The 9,744-nt window shown below is 43.7% G+C and overlaps 1 long non-coding RNA gene across 1 annotated transcript; it reads left to right on the top strand.

The window, feature by feature from the left end:
- Positions 1–2,341: 2,341 nt before the first annotated feature.
- On the top strand, positions 2,342–2,640 carry LOC101401820 (uncharacterized). The gene is made up of 2 exons (XR_015549858.1): positions 2,342–2,437; positions 2,557–2,640. It is a non-coding gene; the product is annotated as an uncharacterized LOC101401820 (long non-coding RNA).
- The last annotated feature ends 7,104 nt before the right edge of the window (positions 2,641–9,744 follow it).

Below are 9,744 nucleotides of genomic sequence, written 5' to 3'. Positions count from 1 at the left end.
CCAGTTACGAGGAATCACTAAGTACACAAAGAACTAAATCTCTGTGTAAGAATTTGTTGGCTCCTGAATGAAATTGGGCTTAAGTTCAAGAAGACCTGGTGGGGAGACCAACTCTTCACTTTCCTGCTTTCAGCACTGACATCCTGGGTCCCAGATGTGCCCTCGTTCCTATCAAACCAGGCAATGGTCACCCTGTCTAATAGTTCAGTCTTTCTCATAAGGCTCACATCCTTCCATTTGTTTTCAAAATTCCTTTCCAGTTTTCTTCTTTTCTTTCCAGAATATGGAAAGTAACTTCATGCACTACTCATTTAAGACTGGAAGAATGACAGAGGGTGACCACTTATTGGCTGGTCAGAGCAACAGTGTGATGAGATATCCTCTGCTGGAGACACAGATGGAGTCCTGAGTGGCAGCCCTAGGTCAGTGAAAGGCTGGGGGAAGGGTCCATGCTGTGTGGGGGGGTGTCCTATGGAGACAACCTACAGGATGGGGAGGAGCTTCTGTGCTAGTTTTCATCTTTGTTCTGACCCAGGACTTTCTCCCTGACTGTAGAAAGAGGACTGAGATTCTCCATGAATATTCTACATGTGTGCATGAGGGCAGGGAGCCTCCAATGCCTTTCCTGTGTTTCTGCTTTTGAAGGTGATATGATAATTTCCTCTTAATGGGATAGTTACAATATTTTGTAATGGGAGCAGAAGATGGAAAACCTGTAGCCAGATGTTGAACAAACAGGATGTTTCCAAATATGACATTTCTGGAAATACCACTGCACTGTGCGTCTTGTTTTTTGGTGACTATAGTGGGGGACTAGCCACCTGCATTTTCTCAAATATCACTATAATTGCAACTGTATATATGGGTTGTAAAATTTTTTTTGATGATGACAGTGTAGTCATTATTTAGAGGAGATTTGAAATGTTTTGGTGTTCTCACTTTAACAACATCCTCAGTGTTTTACTGTCAATGCAACCAGAGAATCAGTTCCTCAGACAACTGTCATTCAATTTCCTCTAGGATTTCTAGCTTAGATATCACATATTTTTCATAGCATTTCTTCCAGATATTTTCTCGCTTAAAAAATGGTGTGTTTGTGAAAAGAAACATAGACTTTGATTTGGCTGGGGATATAAGAAAATGCGATTTGATTTTTGTATATTTTTAATATATTTGCTTTAATTTTTGTTGGTTATTAGTTATTTTATGTAATTGATCCTTTGGCCTCTTCTTTGGTATCATTTGTGGGTCTTACAGCATTTTAAATCTGATAACACTTTGAGGGGCAATTAGTCTCGTCATCCCATTTTCTCATCCAACCTTCCTGCTGGGGTTGATTTTATTTCTCATCCAATGTTTCCTCAGCCCTCACCCCAGAGCTGCCTGAGGACATTAACCTTGTGAAGAACTTTCCCAGGACAGGTAGTGTGATCCTGAAGAGCAGCGTCTGGGCACCTGGTGTGGCAGGAGACACGTTCCATTCTGTAAGAGGTTCAGGAGAAAAGGGAAAGGAACGTAAAATGGATTTGAAGGGATCAGGAGGCCTAGTACTGAGTTGGGAGGGGAATGAGTGAACTCAGGGGAAGGGGCACAGCAGGGATTTCCACCTCCCACTCAGCTGCCTTCCCTGGTGCTTGGGATGTACCACATGAGGTCACCAGGTGGCAGCAAAGGCCTGGATCTGGGGCAGGCGACTGCTGTGGTTCACTAGGCCTGATGATGTCCCAGGAGCTGCTTCCCTTTCAGCCCTTCTAAAGGGATGTGGGGAAAGAGTCCAAATCCATTGTACTCCAATAAGTTCTTCTGTAGTGGGAACAATAAATGAACCCCAGGGCTCAGACTCAGGCCCCAATCTCAGGCAGTGCAGAGGCAAGGGACAGAATAATGCATGATGGCCTACACTTCTGGGGAGGACCAAGGAGACAGAAGGGAAGTGAGAAGCATCCTGCTTTGTCTTTAGAGCCCTTAAACCAAGTTAATGTATCTCTCTCAGCCTGTCTTGGACCCTGTCCGCACCCTCATCCCTCAGACAAGGAGTTGAAATCCTAAGATTCCTCAGCGGGAACCACCATGACTCCTGCCGTAGGAAGAACAGCGACGTGCAAGATGAGCTCCATGTCCTGGGCTCTGTCCTGGGCTCCGTCTGTCCTGACTTAGGAAATACAGGTCAAAGTGTTTTAACCCCACAGGTAAGCTCTGCAGCCTAGAGATACAGAAGAATCTAGAATGAAGGGCCAGTTCAGAGGAGGGTGAGGAGAGGCAGGTGCAGAAAGCAGATTTGCATGGAGGCCCCTCCCAACTCTGAGGCAGAGGGAGGGGATAAGAGAGGTCTGGGGGAGCCAGGGCCAGGGTTGGGGTCTCAGAAGGCAGCGCTCTTGGGGCATCTCCACCATGGCCTGGGCTCTGCTGATCCTCACCCTCCTCACTCAGGGCACAGGTGAGGCCTCCATGGAGGGGACCATGGGGACATCTGGGCTGATCCTTGGTCTCCGCCACCTCAGGCTCAACTGAGGCCACAAAAATGAACTCACTAGAGTGTGTTTTTCCTCTTTTCAGGGTCCTGGGCCCAGTCCGCACCGACTCAGCCTCCCTCAGTGTCCGGGACTCCTGGACAGACTGTCACCATCTCCTGCACTGGAAGCAGCAGTAGCTATTTCTCCTGGTACCAACAGCACCCGGGCTCAGCCCTCAAACTCCTGATTTATTCTGACAGTTCTCGGGCCTCAGGAATCCCTTCTCGCTTCTCTGGCTCCAAGTCTGGCAACACAGCCACCCTGACCATCTCTGGGCTCCAGGCTGAAGATGAGGCCGATTATTACTGTAGCTCAGCTACAAGCAGTTATAGTGGTTCAAGTGTCCACAGTGGTTCAAGTTCATGGGGAAGTGAGACCAAAACCTCCTTTGAGCTCACACCAACCCCTCACCCCTAACTCAGGCTCTCTTCTATTTATTTCTTTGTCATCATTTTATTTTGAAATCATGACAAACAAATAAAAATTTAAAAATTGCTTCAAGGTCTCTTGTAGAACGTTTCCTGATTCACCAATTTTTAGCCTTTTACTGTATTTGTTTTCCATTATATCTATTTATTTGTTCTCTCTCTTTCTGCTTGTGTGTGTATATGTATGTGTGTAAATACACGTATATACACAATATGTAAATATACATAGAAAATACATATATGCTCACAAAAATTATTTATTTTCTAAATCATTTGAGAGTAAAGTATATACACCAGCTAAGCTTTAATACTTTTTCTTTAGGTAGAATTCACATTCCATAAAATTCCTCACTTCAGGTGTATAATTCCTTTGTTTTTAATATATTCACAAGTTTGCACACCATTACCACTCTGTAATTCCAGAACCTTTTCATCCCCCTAAAGAAACACCTCATCCATAATCAATTACTCCGCATTTTCCTAGTCCTTCTACCCCCTACAACCATTAATTTTAGTTTGTCTCTATGGATTAGCCTAGTGGGGACATTTCACATATAGAATCCTATTGTACGTGGCTCATTGTGTCTTGCTTCTCTGGCTCATAACAATGTTTTTGAAGCCTCATCCATATTGAAGCACATAGTATCAGTATTTCATTGCTTCTTATGACCAAATAATGTTGCATTGTATGGATACACTTCATGTTATTTATGCATTAATCAGTTGATGAGATCTCATGAATTTTTCTGTCTCTTCTTCTCTCACAACCCAAGGGCAACCTATCCTTTCAGGATCTTAGGTGTGAAAATTCTAGGTTCCCATCACTTCACATGACAAAATAAAAATAATCACATTTGCTCTCAGGGAAATGTTTCGGAGGCATCAAGGCTACTTTCATCTCTCATTCTTAGAGCATCCTGAGGATTCCATGTTGAGGAGCATCTCTCCTTCTTTTATCCCTGTTGTTTGAACGTGTCGTGGAAATGCTGGAGAGGGCAGGGTGGGGGTCTGGGCATCACCTTCATCAAGACAAGAGAAGACTTTGTCCCACCACTCGGTCTTTCTTTTCCTTTTCCAGTTTCTTTGTTCAAAGGTTCTAGGTGACAGTTTCTACCATCTGCAAAGGCTACAAGGGCAGGTGTTTCACCTTATACTTGCAGTTTCTCATGAAAACTTTTTCCACATCTACATGTATTCTGAGCTCTTGTCTATGAAGCTAAGGAAATGAAAAGTACTCAGGTACATTTCAGTTTATTTTTCTAAATTCCCTTTTTTTTTCCTTTGTGAAGAAGATCAGCCTTGAGCTAACATCCGTTGCCAATCCTCCTCTTTTTGCTGAGGAAGATTGGCCCTGGCTAACATCTGTACCAGTCTTCCTCTACTTTATATGCGACATCACCACAGCATGGTTTGACAAGTGGTGCATCGGTGCACATCTGGGATCCAAACACACGAACGATGGGCCACCAAAGCAGAGCGTGTGCACTTAACCATTATGTCACCGGGCCGGCCCCTTTTCTAAAGTCTTTTTATTGTAAAATGCATCACCCCTAAAGAAGAGTGTGTGAAATGAATCAATAATCAATGAAGCCAAAGAAGGTTCTGGAAAGCTGTCCACACAAAGATGAATTGGTTTAATGAGCTTTGAGGTGGTTTTCTTCATGTGTCTTATGTTTGGTGTTTGTTGAGCTTCTGGACGTGTGGTTTCTTTTTGTCACTTTGTCTCCTCTCCTTTGGGAATTCCATGTATAAGTGTATTAGGCCATTTGAAGTGACCCCACATTTGCTGATAATATTCCATGTTATAAAATTCGCTTTTCCTTCTGTCTTTGCCTTGGACAGTTCCATTGCTGTGATTTGGAGGTCACTAGTTTATTCCCAATGCCTCATCTGCCGTTATCTCGTCTACTGTGGTTTTCATTTGTACAGCTTCCACTTTATGCTTCATTATAACTTGTACCTCTTGCCTGAGAATTTCTGTCTTTTCATTCCTTCCAGAGGCTTTGTTCTTATTACTTGTATCATTTTTTAAAAGCTGTTTTAAAGTCTTTATAGTATAACTCCAACACATCTGTCAGATTGGCATCAGCCTCTGTTAATTATCATTTCCATTGTAATGGAGCTTCTCCTGGTTCTTCGTATCTTGAGAGATTTTGGATCCTATCCTGGATAAATCCAATACTCTGTGATTAACTATGGGTCTTGTTTAAATCCTATTTTGATATTTTTGTGTTAGCCGGCTATCTGTGCAGTTGAGTCCAGGCTGCTGGCTCTATCATTCTTTTTGTGAAATGTGGTTTCTGTGTCAGAAAAACTTATGAAGTTTTTGACCTGCTCTTGGGATCTGTCCTAAGTGTGAGCTACTCAGTGGCTCATCTGAGACCTGGGTGGTTGTCTATCGCTAAAATCTTTTCCTAATATCTGTCTTATCATATTAGAATCCATGCATCTGCAGCTTGGAGAGGAGTCTAGGAATCATAAGCAATTTTCTGGATTACTTTCCAAGCTTCTTCCTCTCCACAATCTCCTCACTATTTCTGCCTCCCTGGCCTTGGTTTTTTTGTTTTCTAGTCAAAACCCATTGTCACTTTTATTACCCTGCACTGTTAGGCCCTTCCTGTGTCCAAGCCAAGTAGCAGAATGAAAAGAGGAACAAAACAATGGTTTGATTGTCACCTTGCTGAGAAAATACCTCCCCAAATCAGAAAGGACTGTCTCCATGACCTCCACTGTCACTGCTGTCACCACAGGAGAGGTGCCTAGAACCTGGGCCTTGGAGAACAGAGAGAGAAAAAAGAAAAGAAAAGGAAAATGTAAGTATTTTTAATTTGCTCTGAGCACTAGGAGCTCTCTTTCTCATCTTCAGGCCAGAACAAGGGAACATCTCCTGCAGCTCTTTCTGCCTCACGCTGGTGCCCCTTCCAGCCCTCTGGCTGCCTTGAGTCTCACCCAGTGTCAATGAGATTGCAAATACCATTGTGTTCCCACTGTCTGCCTCCTAAGATTAACTTTTTTAGGTACTCAAGTGTCTGCCCCATGGATTGTGTTGTGGTTTTAGAGATGCATTGTGGGGAAAAGGGGAGTGTATGTTTCCTACACCTTAAATGGACCTCGAACCTGATAAAACTGTTTTTATTTTGAACAATTAAATATGTTCGAACCATCAACAATAGAAAAACAGAAAGACAAACAAGAGTTTTAAAAGCTATTTAAGGAAAGAAACAGGAAGAACTGTTTTCATAATGGTTCTTCAGTGTTCCAAGGCTCAGAATTTATTTTTATCTTGGCCTGTGTACATGATGAGGGGAGGAAACCAAGCAGAAAACACATTTGGTGACCAGAGCAATAAATGAAACATAAAATGGAATGCAGTATTCAGATAATATAAAGTCCATAATAAACATCACTGCTGTGCACATCGAAATGCCCCATTATCAAACCTGCACCCTCCTCTCTCCTTAATCTCCTCTTAGGTCCTGTACAAAGGCCAGTGGCCTTTATAGTTTTCACTTGTCATGTTGAGAATCAAAAGCTGAGAAAGGATAAGTCACTTGATCACGAGTGGAAACAGCAGAATGGTGAGAAACAGATTCGGGTAAGGATGGTGGCTCTTGCCCAGTGCTTCTTGTCCCCCATGGAGCTCCCTCACACCTGTGCGTCTGCTGCTCTCTGCTGCATGCAGGTGAGCAGCCTGGAAGTGACCAATCACCTTGTGAAATTCAATGCTGCAGATTGTTCAGAACAAAGAAGTGGGGGTGGGGACGTGACAAGCCCGCAGTTGGGGAGACTCTTCCACCACCCACCAACTACCACATAGCAGGTGTTTCCCTGGGGGTGGGCAGAGACACTTTCCTACAAGTAGAGAGGCCCGAAAGAGTGGACACCCAGCAGATGACACAGAAAGGACTGCCCTCGGCCTGGGATGATCACAGAGACACCTTCACATCACAGCAGAGACTCTGAAGGACCAGGGGTCATCAACGTGAGGGACATCAGCTGATTTTTTCTCTTGTATAAATCAGGTACAAAAAATTCAGCTTCCTAATCTTTAGGAAACACATGCCAAAATGTGTGAATCTGTTCCGATAAGCTGTCCAGGGATACAGAAGTATCTACAATTAAGGACCAGGTCAGAGGGGATGAGGAGAGGCTGGTGCAGGAAGCAGATTTGCATGGAGGCCCCTCCCAACTCTGAGGTAGAAGGAAGGGGTAAGAGAGGTCTGGGGGAACCAGGCCCAGGGTTGGGGTCTCAGAAGGCAGTGCTGTTGAGGCATGTCCACCATGGCCTGGGCTGTGCTCCTCCTCACCCTCCTCACTCAGGGCACAGGTGAGGCCTCCAGGGAAGGGACCATGGGGACATCTGGGCTGATCCTTTGTCTCCTCCTCAGGCTCATTGAGATGCCAACAGTAAACTCACCATAGTGTATTTTTCCTCTTTCCAGGGTCCTGGGCCCAGTCAGCCCTGACTCAGCGTCCCTCTGCGTCTGGGGCTCTGGGTCAGTCGGTCACCATCTCCTGTGCTGGAAGCAGCAGCGACATTGGGGGTTATAACTACATCTCCTGGTACCAACAGCCCCCAGGCACAGCCCCCAAACTCCTGATTTATGATGTCAGTTCTAGAGCCTCAGGGATCCCTGCTCACTTCTCTGGCTCCCAAGTCTGGCAACACGGCCTTGCTGACCATCTCTGGGCTCCAGGCTGAGGATGAGGCAGATTATTACTGTAGCTCGTATGGAAGCAGTAACAATTTCCACAGTGGTTTAAGTTCATGGGGAAGTGAGACCAAAACCTCCTCTGAGCTCACTCAACTCCCTTCGTTCCAAAACTCAGGCTCTCAATTTTTCTTGTTATTATTTTATTTTGAAAAAATTACAAATTTTTAATAAAAATTTAAGGAAAACTAAACTCCTGAATAACCTTTTTCCCGATGCACCAATTTTTAACAATTTGCCATATTTGTTTTTCATTATATCTCCTTATTTCTCATCTCTCTTTCTGTATATATATGTATGTGTTTGTATATGTGCATACACATCTGTAAATATACGTACACAACAGACACACACAAAACTTATTCATTTTCTGGATCATTTGAGAGTAAGTTGTATACACTACCTCCTAAGCCTTAATACTTTTTAAAGAAAGAATTCACATTCTGTAAAATTCTTCATTTTAAGGTGTAGAATTCAGTGGATTTTAATACATTCACAGTTTGTACATCTGTTGACACTTAATTATTCCAGGACACATTCGTCCCCCTAAAGAAACTCCACATCCATTAACAATCACTCCCCACTTCACTCACCCTTCAACCACTCACAACCCTTAATTTATACCTCTGTCTATGGATTTGCCTATTCTGGACATTTCACATACAGGGAATCCTACACTAAAGGGTCTTTTGTGTCTGGATTCTTGTGCTTATCATGGTGTTTGCAAAGTTCCACCATATTGAAGCATATATTATCAGTACTTCACCACTTCTTATGACCAAATAATATGGCATTGTATCGATATACCCCATTTATTTATCCATTAATCAGTTGATGGAATGTCATTAATTTTTCTGTCTCTTCTTGTCTCACAACCCAAGGGCGAGTGATCCTTTCAGGATCTAGGGCAAGAAGATTCTAAGTTTACATGACTTCACATGACAAAATAAAAATATCACATTCATTCTCCGGGAAAGCTTTAGGAGGCAGTCAATGCTACCTTCTTCTCTCATTCTTAGACCCTCCTAAGGATTCCACATTGAAGGGCATCCTTCCTTCTTTTCTATGTGTTGTTTGAACTTGTCCTGGAAATGCTGGAGAGAGCAGGGTGGGGTTGGGCCTCAGATTCATCAAAGTAAGAGGGAACTTTGTCCCACTTTTGATTCTTTCTTTTCCTTTTCGAGTTTCATTTTTTTCTTCCCCTAAGGGAGATTTGCCCTGATCGAAGATCCACTGCCAATCTTTCTCTTTTTGTATGTGAGCCGCTGCCAAAGCATGGCCACTGACAGACAAGTGGTGTAGGTCCACGTCCAGGAACTGAACCCTGGCCATGGAAGTAGAGGGCACTGAACTTCACCACTAGGCCCCTGGGGCGGGGCCCCTTTCCCAGTTTCTTTATACAAAGCTTCTAGGTGACTGTTTCTACCATCTCCAAAGGCTAAAAACACAGACTTTTCACCTTATACTTGCGGTTTCTCGCAAAAACTTTCTCTACATCTACATTTGTTCTGAATTCCTAACTATGTAGCTAAGGAAAGGAAAAGCATTCAGGTACATTTCAGTTTCTTTTTCTAAATTCCTCTTATTATGAAAGGTATCATTCCTAAAGAAGTGGGCATGAAATGAATATTCACAACTTAAGGAAGAATAATAAATGGAAACCACATCGACCCACTGCTACATCTACCCACCCACAGCCTCTCCATCCAGCCCACTTTCCAGTTAGTCATTGTGATGAAGTTGGTATTAATCATCTGTTGTTTTCTTTACATTCTTTCACTGCACCTTCCTAGGTTGCATCCCCAAAACAACAGAGTTTGAAACAGTGGGAACCAGCAACAACTTCCTTGAGTGAGGAAAGGACAATGTGTCTATCAGGGGAGGCTCCGGGAGACATTGACCCTATGAGAGGCTCATTCTCATTCTTGGGTGAAGGTTCCCTGGCATCGATTGGAGCCCCTCCTGAAGACAACAAGTCAAGACCCCAGAGGAAGAAAAGGGACTTGTGTATGTGTCCTTACTGGATGTGGGCAGGTCCTGGGTATCCAGTAGGAGTATTGTCAGGGATTTAGCTGCCTCACTTTTTCTGTG

The sequence above is a fragment of the Ceratotherium simum genome, chromosome 35 (genome assembly GCF_057802395.1).
Source record: "Ceratotherium simum simum isolate JZ-2026a chromosome 35, ASM5780239v1, whole genome shotgun sequence".
Lineage (NCBI taxonomy): Eukaryota > Metazoa > Chordata > Mammalia > Perissodactyla > Rhinocerotidae > Ceratotherium > Ceratotherium simum.
The sequence above is the reverse complement of the archived record's forward strand: the minus strand, read 5'-3'. Positions and strand labels throughout refer to the sequence as shown.